Raw genomic sequence first — 26,135 nt, forward strand, 5'->3', positions numbered from 1 at the left:
AGTGAAATATAAATTTATCAGTCTAGTATTAAAAAAAAAGAGGGACGAAAGATACCAAAGGGACAGTCAAACTCATAAATCTAAAACAAACTGACAACGCCATGGCTAAAAATGAAAAAGACAAACAGAAAAACAATAGTACACATGACACAACATAGAAAACTACAGAATAAACAACACGAACCCCACCAAAAACTAGGGGTGATATCAGGTGCTCCGGAAGGGTAAGCAGATCCTTCTCCACATGCGGCACCCGTCGTGTTGCTTATGTGATTACAAATCCGGTAAATAGTCTAATTCGGTAGGTCAAATTCATGAAAGGGAAGGGGATTGTAGTTACGACGTGAGGAACATATCCGATATCATTTGCGAAATGGTTATTCCATAACTGTCAACCAACTCGTGATGGCGTCCGTAAAATTTACGAATGGATGATTTCAACTTCACCATTTGGAACTCTTGATTTAATAGCTTCCTTGTGAGCAGTAACCCTCTATCAAGAAAATCATGATAGGAAATGCAAGCACGGGAATATCGTATCAATTGAGAGATATATACCCCGTATGCAGGTGCTGCTGGAATTTTGCTACTTAGAAATGGAAAGTTCACAATTGGAAAGCTGAAATCATCTCTTTTGTCGTAAAGTTTTGTCTTCAACCGACCCTCATTGTCAATTTCTAGATGAAAGTCAAGATATGAAGCTGACTTAACTGTATCTGTAATATCCTTTATCTCCAATTCAATGGGATAGATGCGTTCCACATAGTCACCAAATTTTGAATTGTTTAGTGAAAGAACGTCATCGATATAGAGGAAAGTAGAGTTAAAGGATATTGCTAACTTCTTATCTTTCTTACTAAGAAGTTCCTGCATGAAGTCAGCCTCATAATAATAAAGAAACAAGTCAGCAAGTAGAGGGGCACAGTTTGTTCCCATTGGGATGCCGACAGTCTGTTGAAAAACACGTCCTCCAAACGTAACAAATATGTTGTCAATCAAGAAATCAAGCATCTTGATAATATCGGTTTCAGAGAATTTTTTGTTTGAATCAGAGTGATTCTTTACAAAGTAGGATTTATCCCTCCCTAAGACAAGATACTTGTATCTACGTTGGCCATTCTTTTTAATGAAGCAAAGTAATACCAACTCTTTTAATTTGTCTTTAAGTTTAGAATGTGGAATACTTGTGTAAAGAGTAGAGAAGTCAAATGTTTTAATACTGTTACAAGATGAAAGAGAGTTAGATTGTATGTACTCTAAAAGATCTTTGGAATTTTTAAGTATCCACATCTGATTCACGCCACCTCTAGAATAGGCAGTTTCACAATAACTTTGAAGCCCGTCTTTGATTGCTGATAAAATGGATGTTAATAATTTAGAAAGAGGTTTTGTGGAGCACTTGGAAGACCCAGCAATATACCGCTGTTTGAAAGGACATTTATGTAGTTTAGGTATCCAATACAGTGATGGAAGATCCAGTTCTTCATCTTTGGTTGAAATACCAAAGGAACAAAGAACAGACCTATGATTATCCAGGATTTCCTCTTTGGTAAGTGTCGTGAGGGTATATGTTGAGTTTCCAAGTGAATTGTCTATACCTAATTATTTTATCAAGCAATTAATGTAATGACTTTTACAGACAAAAACGATGTTATTTGGGGCTTTATCTGCGGGGACAACAACATATTTATCATGGAGGTCGGATAGGTGTTTAGCAACATTTGGGTCTTTAAAAATTGACGTAGCATGGGCATTGATGGACCCATTCAGTTTCTTAATTCTGGATAGAGTGTCTACGTCTTCCTTCTCGCGCTTAGCCCATTGCCTGGCATAATCCTCGACTGAATCCATCAAAATTTTAAAGTTGTATTTCCAATTGATGGATTTAGGCTCACAATATTTCGGACCTTTCGATAACACGTTTCGTAGAGAAGTGTTATTAACAATGTTAAGGTCACCGGTAATAACGTGGCCAGCGGGATTATATGTGAATTGGGAACTAGCACAAGTGCAATCAGGAGGTTTAGACTTGAAGTCGTCAATATCGAGATCCTGCAAAACGCGTTTGTAATTGAAAATTTTAGTTGCAATAGGTTTGGTATAGGTATAAGAAATTATTGGTACAGACTGGTCTTTAAAATAAGGAGGTATTTTCGATTGAACTAATTTATGATGAAGGATATTGCCAAGGTTGACGCCGTCGAGACCTTTGTTGGCAAAGGAAAGATTTAGAAAATATCTTTTCTCTTTTTCATCTTTTCCAATGAACGCAATATCAATTTCATTATTATAATTCCTTGATATGAAAAAATCGTTACCTGATGATAACGTTTTTTTTGTCTACATTGCATATGACTTCATAGCTTAAATAACGTCACAACTAAAATCCCTAACAACAGAACCAAAATCGGAAACGTTACGGTATTTTCGTTTCTTTTTTTAACAAATACCTAAGTTACAAAAAAATATTCATACATAAGATAAGATTTTAAGATAAGATTTATTTTATTAAAGTGTCACCATCCATTACAATATCAATATATATATATACACATAAAGTCATAAGAACCCAACATTTATGTAAAAGGATGCCAGCCGAAAACGACTTATGAGACACTATCATTAAAACAAACATCTAATACATACATAAAAGGACAGCTTTGATACATTTAAAATGTATTTCGTAAATTAAAAAAAAGATTAAAAATAACAAAACATATATAATTTCTAGATGACATGTTTTCGTCGATAAAACATATGATAAAGGGAACTAGCTAAAAGAGGAACCATATTCTCATTACACATAAGATAACGAAGTTTTTCAACATCACATAAATTCTCAAAATCAACATTTAAAAGACAGGCTTTGGCATATAATTCATGTCTGATATCAGAGTAAAAACAACAATTAAAAAGAAAGTGTTTTTCATCTTCAATTTGGCTACTATCACAAAAAATACATAAACGGTCTTGTAGAGGTTCTGGTGGTCTAGCATATCGACCTGTTTCAACTTTAAGTTGTAACGAACCAGCTCTGAATAGTGACAAAATACGTCGGTGGCATCTATTATTAACTACCTTTACATAAGGCTCCGTACCAATACAAGTTTTAAACAATCTATAAAATCTTAATTTATTACCATTGACATTATTTTTATCATTCCATACTTCATGGTGCCAATATTCTTTTTCAAAAACTTGTATAGAGTCCCATACATTACTCATATTAATTTCATCTTCTACATTTATAATCAAACTATATTTACGAGCTAACTGTAAAACTCTATAATCCCATGACAATTTTCTTCTAATCGCCCAGGTATGAACCTTTTTACATATATTACTAGTATTGTCACATTTTAGACGATTCCAAAGTTTAAAAACTTCAACTTTCAGTAGTGCATCGCCTGATAAAAAACCCATATCACCTCTAGCAGCTAAGTTGCTGCTTCTTTTGCTTAAGCCTAAGAAAAATTTACAAGCATTGTTTTGCAAATTATTTATACAATTATGTATATTAATGCCCCATACACCGGAAGCATATGTAAAAATGGGTTTGACTAAAGTGTCATATAATTTAGTAAATACATCAAAACTCATACCACCAGTTTTTACAAAATTTTGCTTTAATAACACCAAGAGCTCTATTAGCTGATTTATACAATTCTTTGGCAATTATAGAATAATCTGAAAATTCATTCAAAAGTACACCAAGATATTTATAACAAGCTGCATATTCAAGACAAAGTTCGCCACATTTGAACTGAGAATTACTTCTTAGTACAGATTTATTTCTAAAATGAACAATTTTGGTTTTGTTTTCATTTAGAGTTAATCTCCACTTTTCACACCACTTATTTAAAATGTCCAACTGCTTTTGCAGTTTCTCTGCATCAGGTGCAATCAATGCAATATCATCAGCATATAATAACATAGAGACCATAATGTCATCTATTTGAATACCACAATTTGCTTCTCTAATATCTGAGACTAAATCATTTACATAGATAGAAAATAAAGTCGGCGATAAAACACAGCCTTGTTTTACACCAAGAGCAACTGGAAAAAAGGATGTCATAAAGTTATTTACTCTCACTGCACAATTAACATTACTGTATAAAGAAGTAATACAATTTAAAAATATACCGCTAATACCAACTTTTTTCAATTTAAAAATTAGACAGTCTCTATCAACGGTATCAAATGCTTTCTTTGCGTCAACAAAACATACAAATGTATCCTTTTTTGCATTTTTTCTACTTTTAACAATATTATCTAATACATAAACATGATCTGTACAGTTTCTACCTTTTCGAAAACCGTTCTGTTCATCACATAAAATTTCATTTTCATTAAGCCATTTATTCAAACGCTTATTTAAAATGTCAGCAAAAATTTTACATGGGATAGATAAAATAGTTATACCTCTATATGACATAGGATCGAATTTACAACCACTATCATTTTTTGGAATAGGATTAATAATTCCATTTAACCATAAATCAGGCACTTTACCATTTTGAAAGCAGAATGAAATAAGTTTAAATAACAGGTCTATACATATGCTTTTGCGTAAACTTTACGCAGGAATATAATCAAAACCGACTGCTTTATTTACAGACTTTGTCTCCATTTACAGGTAATACCTGCCTCATATTAGTCTTCATGGCAGAATTTAACATGCATATTTAGACCAGAACATGTTAATAAAATACTAATTTGAACTCGGCTTTGACTGGTTATGTTTACATCACAATTGATACGTTATTCACGTGCTTGTTTACACTATACGGACTTCATATACAGGAGTGTGCTCCTTACGCAGAAACTGCTCCAACAAAGTTATGCGGAGGACAGATTAAAATTGACACTCCGTAAATTTTATGGACACCATCACGAATTGGTGGATCCATATGATGTCTCTTTAACCAAACTAGATAAGGACATTTTTACCACATGGTAAGATGTGGTTTGTCATTATGTCGTCTTATCTTTTAATTACCAAACGTGACTTATTCCCGATTGTGACTGTTTTGCTGAATGTGAATTCGTATTACTATAAGACGTGTTTCTGTACTTGTTTATCCCAAATTCATGTATTTAGTTTACATGTTTAATGTTATATTTGTAATTCTCATCGGATTTTGTCAAATGTGTTGACGTCTTTTTATTATATTTCGGTGTTACGGATAAAAAAATTAATCACAGCCTTTATTAATTATATTTAATTTTGTACGATTAATTACGTTTGAAGTTGGATTCATAACAAACTGGACATATATATATATTACAGTTAATTGCTATTAATAAGTATTGCAATATGCATTTTGTTTTAATGAATTATCAGTATTTAGTTCTAATATAATCTTAAAGCAATCCTAATTCTATCTCATTTTGAATTATAGTTTTTCATGTGTGACGTCATGCTGTTTCTAAATTTCATAAATTCAAATGTGGCATAACGTTGGTACCTTTTCGCCATCGTATGTGACGTCATTTTTTTTAATTGCGTTGACGCCTGGACTGATTCGGGTGTGTCTATGCTGTATTGAACTTGGCATCATGTATTCGGTATTCTGTAATAAGTAAATACTTCAGGTTTTTTTATGTATATATCTGTCATATTCATTTGTTAAAATTTACCGTTTGCAATAGCATGAATCGTTCTATATAATAATGGTGTTCTTATTCCGGGCATAAAACAATGCCGTACTTGGCAAAACCTTTTCAACTTTTGATCTTCAGTGCTGTACAACTTTGTACTTTTTTTCACTTTCGATCTTTCATATCTGGGCGTTGTGTTTTCGGGTTTAGTTTTCTGTAATTAGTTAATACTTTATTAGTTTCATTATGTACGTCTCTTTCATATTCATTTGTTAAAATTTACCGTTTGCAATAGCATGAATCGTTCTATATAATAATGGTGTTCTTATCCCGGGCATAAAACAATGCCGTACTTGGCAAAACCTTTTCAACTTTTGATCTTTAGTGCTGTACAACTTTGTACTTTTTTCACTTTCGATCTTTTATATCTGGGCGTTGTGTTTTCGGGTTTAGTTTTCTGTAACTAGTTAACACTTTAGTAGTTTCATTATGTACATCTCTTTCATATTCATTTGATAAAATTTACTGTTTGCAATAGTAAGAATTGTTCTATATAATAAGATTGTTCTTATCCCAGGCATACAAACAATGCCGTATTTGGCAAAACTTTTTTAACTTTTACTCTTCGGTGCTGTACAACTTTGTACTTTTTTTCACTTTCGATCTTTTATATCTGGGCGTCACTGGTGAGTCTTGTGTGGACAAGACGCATTTTTGGCTTCTTGAAGTTTAAACCTGATGCTTTTTGTTATCTATTAATCATGTTTTTCTTTGTCTAATATGTTCTCCTATTTATTTGTATTGTAGTCCTGTAATATTATGTTGTCATTTCAATGTTATATATTTAACTTTGCCATTACAGTGCGAGGTTTGGCATGCCATAAAACCAGGTTCAACCCACCACTTTTATTCCCCTTTAAAAGTGTCCTGTACCAAGTCAGGAAGATGGCCATTGTTATAATATTGTTCGTTTCTGTATGTGTTACATTTTAACGTTGAGTTGTTACTGTTTTCTCTTATTTTTGAGATATTGAGATAAGACGTGGCACGGTACTTGTCTATCCCAAATTCATGTATTTGGTTTTGATGTTATATTTGTTATTCTCGTGGTGTTTTGTCTGTTGCTTGGTCCGTTTCTGAGTGTGTTGCGTTTCGGTGTTGTGTCGTTGTTCTCCTCTTATATTTAATCCGTTTCCTTCGGTTTAAGTTTGTTACCCCGGTTTCGTTTTTTGTCCATGGATTTGTGGGTTTTGAACAGCGGTATACTACTGTTGCCTTTATTTGTAATGTGCAATTGGTGGCCTTCGGCTGTTGTCTGCTCTTTAGTCGGGTTGAAGTGTCTTAATAGCTTTGATACATTTCCATTTTCCATTCTCAATTCTAATACACCATTTATTAAAAAAAAACACGTATAACCTGATTGGCCAGAGGCGGTCAAACACGCTACCACGAGATAACCGACTTTTACATTGTGGACTACAACAAAAATAACAACAAGTTAGATACCGGTTAAAAAAACGTATTATTGAGAAAAGACGCTTATTTCTTTACATATCATAGCACCTTGTTCAAACTCTTGTATGCTATATATGAAAATAAGAAAATGTGTTATGATTAGACAACTCTTCACAAGAGACTAAATGACACAGAAATTAACAACTAATAACTAATGATATTTTTTGGCAATATTTTGTTAGGTTGTGGCAAGTCAGCGCTTGTAGCTAACTGGGCGAAACAGATTGAAGATTCTGAGAAAGACACATTTATATTTCTTCACTTTATTGGAAGTTCAGCTGATAGTGCTCACTATATAAAAATGATCAGAAGGTATATATATATAGCAGGCGATTTGGTGTCACGATATCACAGTAGCATGGGTTCGAATCCTGGCGAGGGAAGAACCTAACATTTGCGACAGTAATTTACATTAATTTGTAGGATCCTTTACTATAAATAATTGAGCTGATCTGTAACAATAACATCTCCATGCCTTATATGTCATGTTCTGTAGGACGCCCCTAGATTACAACTGACGAGGAAAGGTAACACACGGCCACTGAAAGCTTAATTATTGTAGAGTGCAGGTGTTCGTGTGGTCTAGCGGGACAGCTGCAGTGTAGGCGATTTGGTGTCACGATATCACAGTAGCATGGGTTCGAATCCCGGCGAGGGAAGAACCAAACATTTGCGAAAGCAAATTTACAGATCTAACATTGTTGGGTTGATGTTTAAACGAGTTGTAAATACATTATGTACACAGCCATGTATCACCATCATTGATGGCGATCCGATGGATAAATATGTTGTAGGGTTGTCACTGACTCAGACGTACTAATAAATATAATTATTTTCTGTGACTGTATCTTACATTAATTTGTAGGATCCTTTACTATAGATAATTGAGCTGATCTGTAACAATAACATCTCCATGCCTTATATATCTTGTACTGTAGAACAGCGCTAGATTAAAACTGACGAGAAAAGGTAACACACGGCCACTGAAAGCTTTATTATTGTAGAGCCAAGTGGTCGTGTGGTCTGGCGGGACGGTTGCAGTGCAGGCGATTCGATGTCACGATATCACAGTAGCATGGGTTCGAATCCCGGCGAGGGAAGAACCAAAAATTTGCGAAAGCAAATTTACAGAGCTAACATTGTTTGGTTAATGTTTAGACGAGTTATATATATATATATATATATAATGACTGAATAAATAGTCAACGATCAATCTTACAGGGCGATGGATCATGTAATATGATTCTGTACACTACAAAATATAATATATAACAAGTCAAAAAGGGTACAACATCACCATAAAATAACTATAAAATATACAAATATTAGATATTTCGGATAACAGATATCCTTCTTCAATAATAGCACGATGTCAAATGAATCGTGTCAATTCAAATTGAGACTATCAAAATCTTGATTTATACAATTTAAGCGAACGCTGGAACAATTTTAAAATTTCCAAACACACCGCAAAGACTACAGAAATATGCCAAAAATAAAAATAGTTATTTACGATGTGAAATGGCACAACTTTAGATTTCCAAAGGATGTGACAGTTGAGATGTAATAACTGCATTGAGGGCAGTCCTCAAACAAAAAAATCTAAATAATAAAAAATGTCCTTACCGATCCAGGATGGCGATTCGATGTCACGATATCACAGTAGCATGGGTTCGAATCCCGGCGAGGGAAGAACCAAAAATTTGCAAAAGCAAATTTACAGATCTAACATTGTTGGGTTGATGTTTAGACGAGTTGTATATATATATATATATGATCCGTTCATCCTATATATTGACTCTTAAAATTCAAGAGTTAATCTAAAAATGAGGGTACTTTCTCTAAAAATGAGGGTGCTTTTTATATGGCCTTCCAAATACCGTTTCGATCCCTAACATCACTGAAGAGACATTTATTGTCGAAATCTGGATATGGTGTACTAAAGAAATATTGACACCGAATGTTTGTGGCACAACATCCTGTCCACAAGTTAACAATTTTTTTTTCTCTGACGTATTAAATTTATAATAAGATCCATTTTGTTACAACCTGTGATCAATTTTATTTGGCAATCGCCAATGGCAGTCAGCAGGGTTAAAGAACATCAGTTGTTCGACCTGTTAGTCAAATGCGTTTTGTTTAAATATACTTTTTCACTCTTTTAGTCTTTTGGAAAATGTTGTTTGTGCTGTTTTTAGACCCTTCTACAACGAAATTTGTTTGACATGCACACGTATAAAAATTGCGGTTTTTATCCAACGCAGTCATAGGTTTGAACGTAGTTTTCAATTGAGACTCGTTTATATATATATATATATATAAACAAATCTAAATTGAAAACTACGTTCTATATATAAACGAGTCTAAATTGAAAACTACGTTCAAACCTATGACTGCGTTGGATAAAAACCGCAATTTTTATATGTGTGCATGTAAAACAAATTTCGTTGTAGAAGGGTCTAAATCCTGCACAAACAACATTTTCCAAAAGACAAAAAAAGTGAAAAAGTATATTTTAACAAAACGCATTTGACTAATAGGTCGAACAACTGATGTTCGTCAACCCTGATGACTGCCATTGGCGATTGCCAAATGAAATAGATCAGGAGATGAAAAAAAATGGATCTTAATATAAATTTAATACTAAACTGAAAACAATGAACTTGCGACCAAGATGTTATGCCACAAACGCAAGGTGTCAATATTTTTTTTTGTACACCAGATCTAGATTACGACAATATATGTCTCTTCAGTGATGTTAGGGATCGAAACGGTATTTGGAAAGCCATATAATATATATATGTATATATATATATATTTCTATAAGTATTTTATTAACATGTTCTCGTCTAAATATGCATCTTTAATTCTGCCATGAAGACTAATTTATGTATATAGATGTAAATATGAACATACGTGTACATGATAGCCTTGCCTAATGATTTGTGGATCTAAAAAACAGCCGTAGTTGTAGATCAAAAAGTATTCTTATCCATTATAATCAATTTTCAACATGTCAGATACTAATGACACAAACAACACTCTTCGTACGCGGCCATGTTACAGATTTCTGAACTTAGAAGCCAATGAATAATTTAAAAATGAATTTTTTTTGTGATTTTACTTTTTAATACTGGAAATGAAATTTTTGTCCCTATCAATGACATATAAGTCCTTAACAACCAATAATTTCAACAATTTCAATGATTTCGGTGTTTTGAAGACTTCCGATTCTATATAAGTGTAAATTTAACAAAAAGGAAACAGGAAAGACCTTTCAATTGTTTATGACCAATTTAGTTTTGATTGTGTATTGTTCTTCTTTAAAAATGGTAATTTCATTTGAATCAAATATATATATGAACGCCCTTAACCAAATGTTCGGGTGTAAAATGGAGATCCAAGCAAAAAAGACCTAAATGTAATTGCTTAAATTTCTATTATCAAATGAGAAAAAAAAAGAAAAAAAAGAAAAAAGGCTTATGTTTATAAAAATTAAACAACATTTTGAATATTTTATCTTGTATTTCAGATTATTTGAAGAGATGAAAGTGTTCTTTAGTTTTGACATGCAGATTCCTTCATCAGATACAGTACTAGTACATGAAATAGGGAAGTGGTTGCGAATGGCAGGATCTCTAACAAAATGTGTGATAGTTTTTGATGCTGTAAATCAACTGGATGATGGAATTGGAGAAGTCGGTACGATTACATATAACTAATACTATTAAAAGTTCTTGGATATCCCTTTATTTGAAATTGTTCTTTACTTAAAAAACATTCCCTAAAGAAATGATAATTATTCACCGTATCATTTATAGTAATTGTACAATTAGAGAACCATAGTTAATTCTTGTCTATAAAATATTGATAATATCACATGAAATTACCTTCTTTCAGCAGCAAGACAAAATGACGACTGCATAAATATAGAAATAATGAAATGTCATATGATTTCGAATGAGACAACTTTCCTTCTAAGATTGAAGGTATAAACAACTACAGGTCACATCACGTCCTTGAATGCTGAATAGAACCCATACACATACCCTCAAAAAGTATTTAGTTATTGTCCGTTTCTCGTTGTTTTGTTGTTACTAATATGATTCAATACAGTGGACTGCAGTCTATTTGTCTCAATAATTTATTGGCCGAAATAGTTTGCATGGCTGTAAGCTTAAAATTTGCAAAACCAAATTCAACGTCGGACGGTTTATGAAAAAAATGTTACACCAGCAAGACTTGTAACAGCCTGTATCTCCAATGAATTTTAGCCTTAAAAAAGGTAGAACATAAACTAAGTATACCAAAATCTCTAAGAAAATAAGATGATGCAGTGTAATTGCCAAAACTATATCACCTATAACTAAACGACACAGCTGTCATAGTCGTAGTAATGTACGATTATTATATTTCCCATAAAAACGCTGAATTAATATTGCTATTTAACTTTTTACAGAAAGTACTGAACATGATTTGTTTTGGATACCATCAGAAATTCCTCCCAATGTTTTTCTATTGATATCTACTCTTCCTGGCAGGGTAAGTAATATATCTATATAAAAATCTGAAAAGACAAATAGGATTAACTTTATACATTTCTCCTGGTACAAGTTTGTTTTAGACATTACCATTGCCTTTACCGTTTAATGCTAAAGCATATTAAACATGGAAATAAAAGCAAGGATAACAAATGATAAACGTCATGTAAGTTGACATTTGTAATATGTATGTCAATTACAAAAGGTATATTTGCTTAAAAAAAAAAAAAGATTTATGCAAACTGTATTGATTTCAGAAGTGCAAATATGGACTTGCTGGTGAAATTTTAAGAACCACATGTAGAAACCATTGCCAAAATGCAAACAATTACAAAGGGTACTTTTGTGCTTAAATATAGGAATAAAAATAGTAAATTAAGGTAACATGGTGTACCAATATCAACTCTCTATAATCGATTTAAAATATATACCAAGGTAACAAACAACTGCTAACACAAAGGTTCCTGGTTCGATTAACGTTTGGGATGAACATTTCAGGAACTAAATTTTCGGCTCTCCCTTGACACCATTTGCGAGTATGGTCTTGAGGAAACGATGATAGTCCGTCGGACGGGGACGATAAATTGCTGATCCGTGTTAAGAGAGAGCCATATCTCTTCCACGTTAAAGACACCCTTGTAGATTTCGAAAAAGAGTAGGCTTATGCCGCTACAAGGCAGCACTCGCACCCGCAAAGTAGAAAGGGATTAATATAAGTTGAAAAACTTGTTTCCCAATCCACTATAAATAAATATGTTTAAACTAACAAACAAGACTGAAGAGAATCGAATAAACGTGAATACATTTGTAAACATAACAATCAGGTTGTTCAAGCCAAAAAGAGATAGAGTTCAGTCATATGTAGCATCGAAACCATTCAATTTATTATATTACAGGCAATGAACGCCTGTATTGAAGCTGGATTTCCAAGTATGAGAGTAAGTCCTCTTCAAGAATCACAGAAAATGCAGATCATCACTGATTATTTGGAAGGAATTTACGGGAAAACATTGACTACGGAACAAAAAGAAATGATTATCAATGTAAAACAGACATCAAATCCACTTTACCTGAAATCTCTCCTGGACGAGGTAGAATTTTTTGATCATGTTAAGACTAAATCTTCCGGCAGATATCTCCAGCTTTTTTTTTGGAACGTTATCCATATTATCTCAACTTGAAGGTTTCCTCTAATTTAAAATGATCGTAAAAAATAATAAATAATAACAAAACAAAAAAATTAACTCCGAGGTAAATCAAATAATAATGAAAATTTAAGGAAAATTGAAATTAAAAAATAAATATTTAAAACTTTTTAGTCTAAACAAACATGTTTTATTGAAACAAACTCGATACAGACATATGACTCGTATTATCAAACGAGAAATATTGTCATTTAAACCATAATAATTTCCGTATTTAAATTCTCAATTTCTCTTATAGTACATAAAGAGAGCCGTAGTATAGATTTAGAAATTATTAAAGGGGCACTAGCTGTAAAATTCATGGTCACCGATTTGACTCAAATTCTCATATTTAATCTAATATAATGTAAAACATTTATCCACACTATCAAAAGTCTAAAATAAACAGTTTACAGAGCACGGGGTAGATAAAATATAGGTTCGTTTCGTGTGTATTTTAGTCCAGACGCCATCTAATTAACTATCGATTTGACCTCAGATGACCATATAAGCGATGTAAACATAATAAAGATATGAATAGATTAAGCCAACACGTGCAATTGGATTTTTATAGGTCTGTTTGATTTGATTTTATAGATTAAAAATAGATGTTTCTCATTGCTTTTAACCTTTAAAGAATAATTTTATGTGCATCGATTTAGTAATCAAATGATTTACCGTAGTTTCACTTTCATTGTTGACATTCTTTTTCTTTAAATAACCAGTACACGTACAATGCATGCGTTGTCAATCTCTAGCTAGTGGTTCAATTGAAGTTCACATGAATACGGATTTAAAGAGGACGACTCTTTCACTTGCAAGTGAAAACCTAATTATCAATGTTTCTTAGCGTAATTTGACAAAATTGAACCTTTTTGGCTTCAAAAGAATAATTGTTATTTCACTATTTCACTGTCATAATTCATTGAACAAAAATATCAAACTTTATTTTTGTTCATATAATGTACCTAGTGTCCCTTTGAACAAGGACTATAACATCCAGCTTATTTCCGTTTTACAGGTCCGTATGTTTGGATCATTCAGAACACTGACAAACAAAATTTCCGAGTATTTATCTGCTGAAAGTCCACAGGAATTATTTGCCAAAATCCTTGAAAGATTGGAAGAGGAATTCGAGAAAGGACAAACTCCAAGGTATTTTGATTAATCAATATGAACATATACAAAAAGTAAAATCACAAAAAATACTGAACTCAGAGGAAAATCAATAAGGAAAGTCCATAATACATGGCAAAATCAAATAACAAAACGCATCAAAAACGAATGGACAAGAACTGTCATATTCCTGACTTGGTACAGGCATTTTCAAATGTAGAAAATGGTGGATTAAATCTGGTTCTATAGCGCTAACCCTCTCACTTTAATAACAGTCTCATCAAATTCCGTTATATTTACACGATGCTTTAAATAAACAGTCACAATTAATAAAATAGTCAAAATATGGGTACATCAGTCATCATCGTATAACAATTTACAAATGGTCATAAATTGGGTTTCAATAGCTTAATTCTTTTACACCTTGGTGAAGCATAAGCCAATAACGATATTTCTCTACCTTGTTCTGATTTTTTGCTAGCCTCTCCAGATCATGTCACTTGTACCCTTCTTTCTCCATCTCGGTTGCAACGTTTTTTCTCAAAGTGTTTCTTAATCTGATGTTGACAGGCTGTTCTGATTTTTTGCTGTTACACCACTGTCCCAGGTAAGGGACTATGTGAGAGCTTAAACACATGTTAAATCCAACCACATTCTATATGTTCATGTTCCCATTCGGGATCATAAAACTCGTTGTCAATGGTTGCTGTCATATTTGTTTTGTCTTAAATTAGGTCGATATTTTTCTCTCGATTGTTTCACTTTTTTATAATTATATTTCAAATACATATTAATCACATGGAAAGATGTGTCCATAGATATATTATGCAAATTATAAGACTGTTATGCAAAATTATTAGGGCATTGCCTTATATCATTTGTCTTTTAAACTTATGAAAGCCGATACACTATTTGAAACAGTTCAACTTTTAATCTTCATTTTCTTCTTTTACAGAAAAGGTGTTATACGAACTTTAACACATTATTGCAACTATCAAATTTTCTTTTACTTGTTTTACAGAAAAGATCTGGTACGTGATGCTACCACTGCCTTGTGGTGTTCCAACAGAGGAATGTCCGAGTCAGAGCTGGTTGAATTGTTAGATGTAAGTCATATTGCATTGCTAAGCAATACATATCTAAATGATTGCAAATTTTCCATAACTACATCATATTTTTACTTACCACATAATTTGAAGATATTGTTTAATTGTTTTTCAAATTTCAAACATCCTTCACCACAAAATCTTCCTTAAAACATTTACTGGTTCAAACTTAATAAGGCTTTACTGGAACATTTGTGATAGCTTTATTTATGACATGTACATTTTTTGCAGTGCAGAACAATCTTATTAATTAAATGATTTTCATATATCATTGAATTGTAGATACCGAGTGCTATTTGGTCTCCATTTTATATATCGCTGTATGAAAACTTGGTGAATAGGAATGGTATCTTGAATTTCTTCCACGATCATCTACGACAGGCTGTAGAAAAGAAGTACATCCCTACACACGAAGCTAAAGTCAAGGGTTGTCTCAGCCTCGCTGATTTTCATTCAGCCAAGGAAACCAGCGACAGAACTGTAAGTGTTTGCTTGTACAGGCTTCGTAACGAAAACTTTCAAAATTTTCTTGCAGCACAGTAACATAAATGAATTCTAACCAAATTTAGAAACAGAGACGACATTAGGGCTCACCGAAAACACATAAATTGATATTGTCTTGCACTGTGTTATCCTTGTACGTAAAAGTATAGTGATTTTCATCAACGTTGTTTAACTTGTTTTTGTATGAAAGTGACATGACTAAATCGCGGACCACGATGAGGACCCTTAAATTGAAGTTTTATGTAAATATAACAATCCATTCGCAACATAAGCAAAGTATCAGGGAAATGTTAATTGAAATTATTGCGTACGTTTATTGCTTCATCTTATCTGTCAATCTGTATATATTTAGTAGAGGTTGATTGTAGGCTAAAATGAAATAGATGTAATCACCTTATCTCTTATGAAATAGCATTAGTTTAAAGCAAACACGTTGGGATCCTGTATATTTGATATGGAATTAGTGTGAGTGTTGTATTTCAATATATATGTCCCTTTTAAAAAACATGGCGTTGAAGATATATGTGACGCAATTTCCCAGAACAACACATGACGAAATAGACGATGAACGATTGAAAATAAATCGATTAAACATAATTCTAATATGACGTGCTTCTTTCGCTTTGTAAACAACACTGTGTGAAAATTCTCGATATATCTATACTTAGCGCAGACTCAGAGATATACATACTAATGGATGTTACAATATACCTCCCACGTAAATCCACATGTATTTGAACCTACATTGCAAACGCTTTGCCAAATTTATTGTATTACTAATTTTAATTAAACAAAAAACATTACAGAACTTTTATTCTTATTCAGATGCATAATAAAAAGAATTAATGTATTGCAACTAGTTTTGTTTATTTCCTAAATATAGTAACACTGTATATTTTTGTGCAATGTCAATTTCATCATGGAACACTTTCTCTACAATGAGGGGTTCATTAAGGGATGCAAATAAGCTTGATATTTATGTTACGATTTAAAAAAATATCAATATACTAATTTAAGTTGCAGTATAAAAACAATATTTAGTCAATATCACAAAAATAAAAACTTTTTTGTAACCAACGAAGTTCGTATAATATTGTATTAAAATGGAATTCTGAGGTTTTCTATTCTATTGCCTTTGATTCAGCGAGTCAACATGGCAGCTCCTTCTTTACGAAATGTCAATTTTGGATTTGACGGTAGCTTACGAGAAAACATGTAAACTAAAAATCGGAAATATTGGGTTTGAGATTTAAACATATTTTTTCTAGCGGTTATTAATGAAATAATTAATGCAAGTTAAAGATGTATGAGAATATTTGAGCTTTATCTAACAAGGAGTAAAAAAAGAACAGCTCCACACACGGCATACCAACCCTCGCTTCAGTATTTAAATTAACTTATTTGTCCTATTAGAATCGAAATAATTCATGGAAGCCATAGATTTGTTGTAAATTTACACATGGCCTGGGCCGTGATATTCGTTAATTTTATCCCTCGCTAACGCTCATGATAAAATTCGAATATCACGGCCCAGGCCATGTGTAAATTTCCAACAAATCTATGCCTTCCATGAATTATTTCTTAAACAAATCCGGTTATAAACTAAAACCGCGGGAAACGCATCTAATATAAGAAAGTAGTCTAAATTCCGCAGGTGAAGATAGTCGGTAAGATAAATTTGTTACAGTATGATATTGACCTAATACGATACATATGAGCTCAATAAATTCCATACAGGCCGAGAGCTTTTTGTGACATAGCATTTTAAAATTTTACAAATCGTTAAATATCATCTAGGTAGAAGAATTGCCTTTCTTGCTGACCAAAGCCGGCCAGTTGGACAGACTTAAAAAAACAATTACAGATCTGGAAATCTTCTATAGATTGTGGGACAATGAGGATGGAATTTTTGAGTTGATCAAAGCTTGGAAAACGGTAATTGAAATATAAGAACCGAAATGCACGTCAGTGCTATTGTGTATTGAGCGCATTCGAAATTTGGTCTTTAGTGATTTCCAATGGAGAATAAGTCTACAAATGATTAGAATGTGTGCGAAAACAGGTTGAAAATGTGTCTGTTTTATTTTCTTTGAATGACTTTTTCCCGTAATAATCCTGGTCACCTGATCCTCTTTATTTCAGTTGAAATTGATTTGTCTTATTTGAGAGACAAATGCGTCAAAAACACAAAATCATGACAGTATAACAATACAAAATCAAATATTTGCATGTTTTTTCCACACCCAGTCAGTTAAAAATACACAAATGTAAAAGGCAAAAGAAAATATACAAATATGACCGCAAATAACAAATAATTTATAGATTTCCTATAAGGTCTGTAATGACTTTTAATAGATTAACACGATAAAAAAGATTGGAATTGATTATCATTAAAAATATGTGGAAGGTTCTAATTAAATGCTGTCAAAATTAAATGTAATTTCATGTACAAAATATAATACCTTAAATTAAATGTAATTCTATGTATAAAATGTAATACCTTTAATTAAATGTAATTCCATTTTCAAAATGTAATGCCTTAAATTTAAACCCCACAATTTATCAGTTAAATAAATGCATTATCTATGAGGGGGAGGACAGGGGGATACCCTTCTCCCTTCTCACACCCCTCTTCTCCTTTCTCCTACCCCTCTTCTCCTATCTCTACCCCTCTTCTCCTTATTTCTTTTTTTTAATTTACCGGAAAAAAGAGAGATATTTTATTTTTTCATATTTTTATTTTTTCTCCAACTTTTTCTCCTTTCTCCCAGCCCTCCTCTCTTTTCTCCTACCCCCTTTCTCCTTTCTCCCACTCCCTTTCTCCTTTCTCCTACCCCTTTCTCCCTGTCTCCCTTACCCCTGCCCCCCCCTCATCTATACAAGGCTTAAAGTCTGACAGGTTTTTTTCCCAATAATGACAAACTATTCGTTTGATTTCTAGCTTGGTGGATTCGATTTGTCAGAAGAAGCATACATGTCAAAGGTTCAAAAGATACCCAAAGAGGATATAATGCAAAATTCTACATATTACTGCAAACTGTACAGGTAAAGAGAATACTAACCCTTTAAGACTTTGGAAAAATTGCTTTTTTGTTCGTTTCCACAATCTTACTAACGTTTTTCTCTTCAAACTTTAATGCATACATGTACGAACCAGAACACACAGAAAAGGTTCACATTTTGGCAATATTTTTAATAACCGTTCTAGAGTTATGTCATTTAATAACTCTGATAATTGCAATGTTTCCAGTTTCCGCACTCTAAGTTTAGTTGTCTCATCCGTATTTTATTCCAAAACTCATGCTCAATGTTTAAAACTACACAATGTACACAGAATTTGGGCAGTGAGTCTTTTACCATTTTATAGTTATACCTCTTTTCATTTGAAAAATTTAAAATCTTGAGCGGGCACATCCGTGTCCCAAGACAGATTCTTCTTTATTTGGTTTTTGGACTATTTATTCAAAATGATTCTCAAGGTTAACATCGACACATAACTGCTGTCCGTTAGTTATATTATGACTTAACATTCCAGATGTCTCAAAAGGGCGTATACAATCATACAATTGGAATCAATCAGGCCATAAACAAAACATAATCATCAAACCAATATATATCTGTTTCAACAAACATCAACACCGAAAAAGTTTAATAAAAATAAACTCCAACAAAAGCAGTAAGGAAATTAAATGCAGCCGAATTATTAGACATGCATATCGCGCAGCTATCATTTGTTCAGTATTAAAACTAAGGTTTAATATTCAACAAGTTTTTCAAGTATATAAAATCCACGACAACACTCATTTTCAATTGATAGTTTATACATGGAATACAGAGGCTATTTTGAAATTGATAAAATTATATTTGAGATTATTTAGATGCTTGATGGAATTGAAAATCTGTTTTACAGTCGATTGGGAAATTTCTTTTTGGTTATTGGAATAATGGAAGCAGCAAAGAAGATTTTCAATACACTGATTAAACAGCTGGAGCTGAACTATGGTGAATCTCATGGGACTGTGGTGTACAATGTGCATGATCATACTTGGAAATATCGATGTAAACACCCGGATGTTATTGAGGTATTTCTATTTAAAAATTGTATTCATTTATTGTTTTTCAGCCATATTCTGATTAAGAAATACCAATCAATGAAGCTTTTAAAGCAGCGTAATTCTAAATCTAGTTTTGCTGTATCAAATTCTAATAACATTCGATGGTCACGATTTTACTGTACTAAACTGTTTTTAGAAATATAATGTGTCTTTAGTGATGCTGATGCCAAATTATTTGTAAATGCAAATTGTAGACCAGACTTTGAAGAGCTAATAGAACCGAAAAGAGCTAAAAAGGTTTACTTGGCTAAGTTGTATTCTATGAAAATAATTTCAAGAATGCAATTACTCTTGCACAATATCAAAAGTAAAAAAAAAACTCATTGTTGTTCAGATATTAATTGATGAGAGTCTTACACGGGAATTAAATTTTATTATGAGAACATTTTTATCCCTTTTCCTCTGCTTATCTTGCTCTTAGACCTAGGCAAGTAAGATATTTTGAAGTATGTTAAATCCTAAAATCTATTAAACAAAAATGGAAACGCCAGTGAGGACAAGTTTATGATTTCTTGTATAATACATAGACTAAGATGATCTTACACTTTGTAACTGTTTCTATATATTTGTCTATTTTTTTCTCTGTTTAATAAAAATATTTTGTCCATTTTTATAGGGATTACATGAACTAGGTACTGTGTACAGCAAACTAGGCGAGTATGATAAAGCAGTAAAGGTGTACATTGATGCTATAAATCGTCAGAACAGGGTTACAACACCAACACAAAAACTACAGGTATGTTAATAAAAATACAGGTAATTAATGTGTTGCGTCCACATCGAGTTCAGAATTACAATTATCAGTATTTGGTTGAAACAATAAACAAAGGGCATCTTTTTTGTTCTTTATATACTGTATACTGCTATTATCTTAATTCTCTGTAAATACTTATACATTTGTAACTACTTAATATAATTTATGCTGATTGACTATTTCTTGATTAATTTTTAAAAACAAATGTGTACAGCCTATTTCATTGAGTGTGTAGGAAAAGGTAGAATCATTGGTTAGCTTGCTTGTAAGCTGAACCATGGTGTCATGTTAAGGTTAGGTATACTACCCTTCTTTCGAAGTAGTCTAGTCTTGCAGAAAATAAAATAGATTGGGTATCTGTCGGACTAGTCTACTCCTAAAGGAGGGTTGGTTCTCTAACCTAATAGTTCAGCTAACAAGCAAGCTAAGCCTGGATTTTACCTTTCCCTACACACTCAATGAAATCGGGTGTAACATATATTTAATCGAAAGCAGTTTTTGAAAAATTATAACTTGTAATGATATTATTACCATGTGACCTTTTTTGAGTACCATGTGACCTTTTCTGAGTATATATATATACCAAGGTAACTCGGACTGGAAATTGATGCCTTCTTGATATTCGATGATAGAATTACATAGCATAAAATTTTCTTCTTATAGTTGTGTGAGGGGTTGCTTGGTTTATCGGCAGTATACATCCAGAAAGAAGACATGTTAGAAGCTAAGAAACTAATGTTGAGAGCATTAGAATTAGCGACATTTGTACTCGGAAAGAAACATAATTTTGTAGCGGCCATTTTCACTAGGGTATGTTTTAATATAACGTGTTATAAATGGAACTTAATATACACGATTGACAATTATTAAAGTTTAAGTATGGTATATTACATAACCATTGTATTTTAGAAATTATCACATAGTTACCTGAATAACGAAAAAATGCTTCTTTTTGCATAGGCAGTTTTATCGGAATTATACAGTCAATATCATCATACCATGGCTGCTTAGTCTTAATCAAGCGCTTCTTGTGCAATCTGAAATGATAAGCATTAAGCACGACCTGGCCTTTTTCGACATATTTCAAATTAATCGGTAGTTTATAAACTTTGGGGATGGGGAGGTAAAAAAATCCTTTTATATTAAAAAAATCATCGAGAATTTTGTAAACATCTACAAATATAGGCTTCCAAAAAGATTGATATATATGTTTTTTACTTTGCTACTAATATGATGTGGAATTTGCAATAAAAAAAAATCGATAAGAATTATATATATATATTAAGTACAATATTATATTACTATAAAATTGGAATGGTTGCCAAAACACTCCAAGTTTTGGGTTAGGGTTCATGTTGCTTAGTCTTTAGTTTTCTAAAATGTTTCTTATATACTATTATTTGTCTGTTTGTCTTTTTATTTTTAGCAATGGCGTTGTCAGTTCAATTTCAAACTATGAGTTTGACTGTGCCTAACATAAATAAGTGTATACAGGTCCTTTCCAACCTGTCTAGTTCTATTTCAATTAGGTTACGGATATAGATTCAAGGTTAGGGGCAGAGCCCTTCCTATTGAGCTTAATACATGATATATGATATATGTAAAGCCATTTTACAAGTATAGCCCAAACGTTGGCTTGACAGCCCCCCCCCCCCCTTATTTGTTTTTTTATCTTTTCGTTTTTATTATACCTCCGCTCTGAAAAAGGGGGTATACTGTTTTACCTCTGTCTGTCTGTCAGTCCGTCCGTTCGTCAGTCAGTCCGTCCCATGAAACTTTCGTCACATTTTTCTCAGGAACTACACATCCACCCTTTCTGTAATTTGGTATCAACATTTATATATGTCAGCCATACCGTGTGATGCATTTTCAGATTGATCACTCGACAACTGCCTGTTTACCGAACAATTGCATATTTTTGTCGAGCCTACAACTTTTGTTGCAGAAAGCTCGACATAGGGATAGTGATCCGGCGGTGGCGGTGTTAGCTCACTTCCTAAAAGCTTTATATTTTAGAAGGTAGAAGACCTGGATGCTTCATACTTTGTATATGCATGTAGATGCCTCATGTTACGAACTTTCCGTCATTCACATGTCCAATGTCTTTGACCTCATTTTAATGGTTCAGTGACTACTTGAAAAAAGAGTTCAGATTTTTTGTAATGTTAAATTCTTTCTTATTATAAGTAATTGGATAACTATATTTGGTATGTGCGTACCTTGCAAGGTCCTCATGCCTGTCAGACCGTTTTCACTTGACCTCGACCTCATTTCATGGATCAGTGAATAAGGTTAAGTTTTCGTGGTCAAGTCCATATCTCAGATACTATAAGCAATAAGTCTAGTATATTCGGTGTATGGAAGGACTGTAAGGTGTACATGTCCAACTGGCAGGTGTAATCTGACCTTGACCTCATTTTCATGGTTCAGTGGTTATAGTTAAGTTTTGTGTTTTAGTCTGTATTTCTTATACTATATGCAATAGGTCTACTATAATTGATGTATGGAATGATTGTAAGGTGTACATGATTAGTTGACAGATGTCATCTGACGTTGACCTCATTTTCATGGTTCAGTGGTCAAAGTTAAGTTTTTTAGTTTTGGTCTATTTTTCTACTACTTTATGCCTTAGGTCAACTATATTTGGTGTATGGAAATATTTTATGATCTATATGTCGGTTACGCAGGTTTTATTTGACCTTGACCTCATTTTCACGGTCCATTGCTAAGTTTTAAGTGTGTGTGTTTTGGTCTGTTTTTCTTTATTTATAAGCAATAAGTCAACTATATTTGTTGTATTGAGGAATTGTTAGCTGTACATGTCTGCCTTGCATGGTTCATCTGACCTTGACCTCATTTTCATGGTTCATTGATCAATGTTTCATTTTCTTGGTTAATGTTGAGTTTATGTCACAGTTGTAATAAAGCTTTATATTTAGGTCTATCAAGATAGTAGCAAGGATTAGTAAAGAAGGCGAGACATTTCAGTGTGTCCACTCTTGTTACACTATCAATATTATCCACTTGCGGCGGTGGTGTCATCAGTGAGCAGTAGCTCGCAGTTTCACTTGTTTTTTATATTGTTTTTGTTGGGTTTTTTTTGCTTTTTTTTCTTGTTTTGTTTTCTATTTATTTCATTTATTTATTCATTTCATCCTGAAATCAAATTTGATTGTCTCTTTTTTCAATACTTGTCTTTTTTATTCAATGTTGGCCCAGACATAGGTTTAGGATTTTATATCTTGAATGCAGATCTATTGCAATAGCATCCTTTCTAAAAGGCAATGATAAAGTGTTAATTTTGAAGCAATAACGATATTTCATATTAATATTTTTTTTGTAGAAAGCAAAACATAAGAGCTTCCAGATCATTTTTTAAGACGGTTATAGTAGTATCTTAAATTTCTTTGTCCATTTAGTACACTTGTATATGTACGATTTGCGGTTATCAAGATGAGACATTCCTACATATGTGATTTCTCATACTGGATTCCTAGTTCTGAAATTTAATAAAAACCGAAATGTGATTTTATATATCGCTATTCCGATTGAAAATTTCCTATCTTATACACTAGTTGCATTATTGACCGAGTTGTTCTAGACTTTTATATACAGAAATGGTTAGCTTCTTAACACCAAGACTGTTTAATATCCCGTTCGAGGCAGATACCTTTGATTCCATTCTAAATTGATTAGGATTGCCAGTTTTCCTAACCAAGATCGGTTGTTCTCTCTGTACACTCCAGTTTCCTCCGACCTTCACGACATAGCCAAAAAGCTAGAAGTGGCGTGTAACACAACCCCAAAAAATTCAAACAACCAATCAATCTTAATACAATAAAATTTTATTCGTTGATGATATTTTATTTCATTTCTGTTTGCCTATTCAACCGTTGGTTATTTGCACTTCACATTAAATCTTATGAATAAAATCAGCCATTCAATATAAGCAAAATGTTCAATATCCTCATAGTTTAAAAAAAAAGAAGATGTGATATGATTGCCAATCAGACAACTCTTCACAATAGTTGTTTCTTTTCTCTTTACATTTATTATACCTTTTGTGTTTTTCACTGAAATCCATGTATGATGCAGGCCCTTTTATCCCTGAATTTTTTTTATTAAAATTATTTTACTAAATTATGACACAACAGCTTGGTCAACTTTCCTACAAACAAGGCCGTGTAGATGAAGCCTTAGCCTATTGTCTACATGATCTGAAGGTGACGAGAAGTGAGGTCGGTACCAATCATCCACGCACTGCCATTGTCCTTAATGAAATTGGACTTATTTACGATGATAAGAATGACAGCATGGCGCCACAGCTTTATGAGGCCGCTTTATCAATTTTCCTGGAAACCTACGGCAAAAATTTCCTCGGAACTGGAACAATACGGTATGCAATGAATTTTTAATATTTTTGCAAACTGTCCCAAAAATGTTGATAGTGTACAATCTTTTATATTATATACTGTGTTCTTATAATATTGATATGAGGTAACAGATGGTATTCCTATTTTTACACGTCTCTGGTTGTATTTTCGGATGCCCCTTATGATTAAATTATTATTAAGTTTTTTTAACTGGAATTTGGTATACACGAATAGAACTTATAAAACTTATGTACGTATACTTTTTCTTCTAGAAAATTCTATAATTTGTCCAAATTAAGAAGTTTACTCTTTTAATTGTTTGCTTCCAGCAAACACTTCGCCGACATGTTTTCCGTATGCAGCATGACCTTACTCGTAATATTTCGGTGATCGCAAAACGCAAGTGCGAATGAAGCCAAACGTAAACATCGCTCTGTCATCAAGATAAAACATGGCTGCCAAGAGTGTGACACATTAATTTCAGCTCCTCAATTTTGGTGTTTTTGAAGTGATTCTATACATTGTTGCTATTGGAAAATTACATATTTAGGATCCTCTACATATAAGGATTCAGGATTTAGCTGTTTTATTCTTTAGAATTCTGCATTTGGATTTATATTTGCATTTTTAGTGTTTTTCTGTGTGAAACTAAAGGATTGTAAAAACTGTTCATAGAGTCAATATGCCTAGAGACAATTTAGGTAAAAACTTGAATAAGACAGTACAAACACTTATTGCCCCAAGGAAGGATTTAACCAACAAAGAGAATAAAGAGAATAAAGACCACAAAGAAGGAAAGGTAAAATCTGGTGAGAAGGCCTCAAAACAAGCTAAAAGAACATTGTCTGATGTTGAGAAGAGTGAAGTAATCAGTTAGAGGAACAAAATACTAGATTAAATAGTTTAACAATAGAAATGGAGGATACTATGAACAAATCATATTCAGCATTGTCAATGGCTAATTACAATGAGCAATATTCTCGAAAATTTAACATCAAGATGGTAAACTTCCAGACAGAAAATGATGAAAATCTTAGAGAGTCTTTTTTAAAAACAGTGAAAGATGACCTAGATTTAAAGCTGGAAAAGAGAGATATAGTGGCAATACACAGGCTGAGGTCTTACAAATCTGGAGTACCACCAGTGATTGTTAAAGTGGTGAATAGTGAGGTGAAAACAGCAATTATGAGAAAAAAGAAACAAATGAAGAACCATGTGAAATTGTATGATGACATTACCATAAAAAATAGAGATCTACTGAAGGGACTACGACACCATAAAGACATTGATGTAGCATACTATTACAATGGATCTGTATTTGGG

At 32.7% G+C, this 26,135-nt stretch overlaps 1 protein-coding gene and 1 long non-coding RNA gene across 3 annotated transcripts in view; both read left to right on the forward strand.

Annotated features, from left to right (window-relative positions):
• Nucleotides 1–26,135, forward strand: part of LOC134699062 (TPR repeat-containing protein DDB_G0287407-like) — an 89,364-nt gene that overhangs the window by 3,331 nt on the left and 59,898 nt on the right. The window lies entirely within an intron of this gene.
• Nucleotides 17,368–19,646, forward strand: LOC134699063 (uncharacterized). Its single transcript, XR_010103523.1, has 3 exons — nucleotides 17,368–17,505; nucleotides 18,512–18,615; nucleotides 19,481–19,646. It is a non-coding gene; the product is annotated as an uncharacterized LOC134699063 (long non-coding RNA).

Source organism: Mytilus trossulus, unplaced genomic scaffold, assembly GCF_036588685.1.
Source record: "Mytilus trossulus isolate FHL-02 unplaced genomic scaffold, PNRI_Mtr1.1.1.hap1 h1tg000024l__unscaffolded, whole genome shotgun sequence".
Classification (NCBI taxonomy): Eukaryota; Metazoa; Mollusca; class Bivalvia; order Mytilida; family Mytilidae; genus Mytilus; species Mytilus trossulus.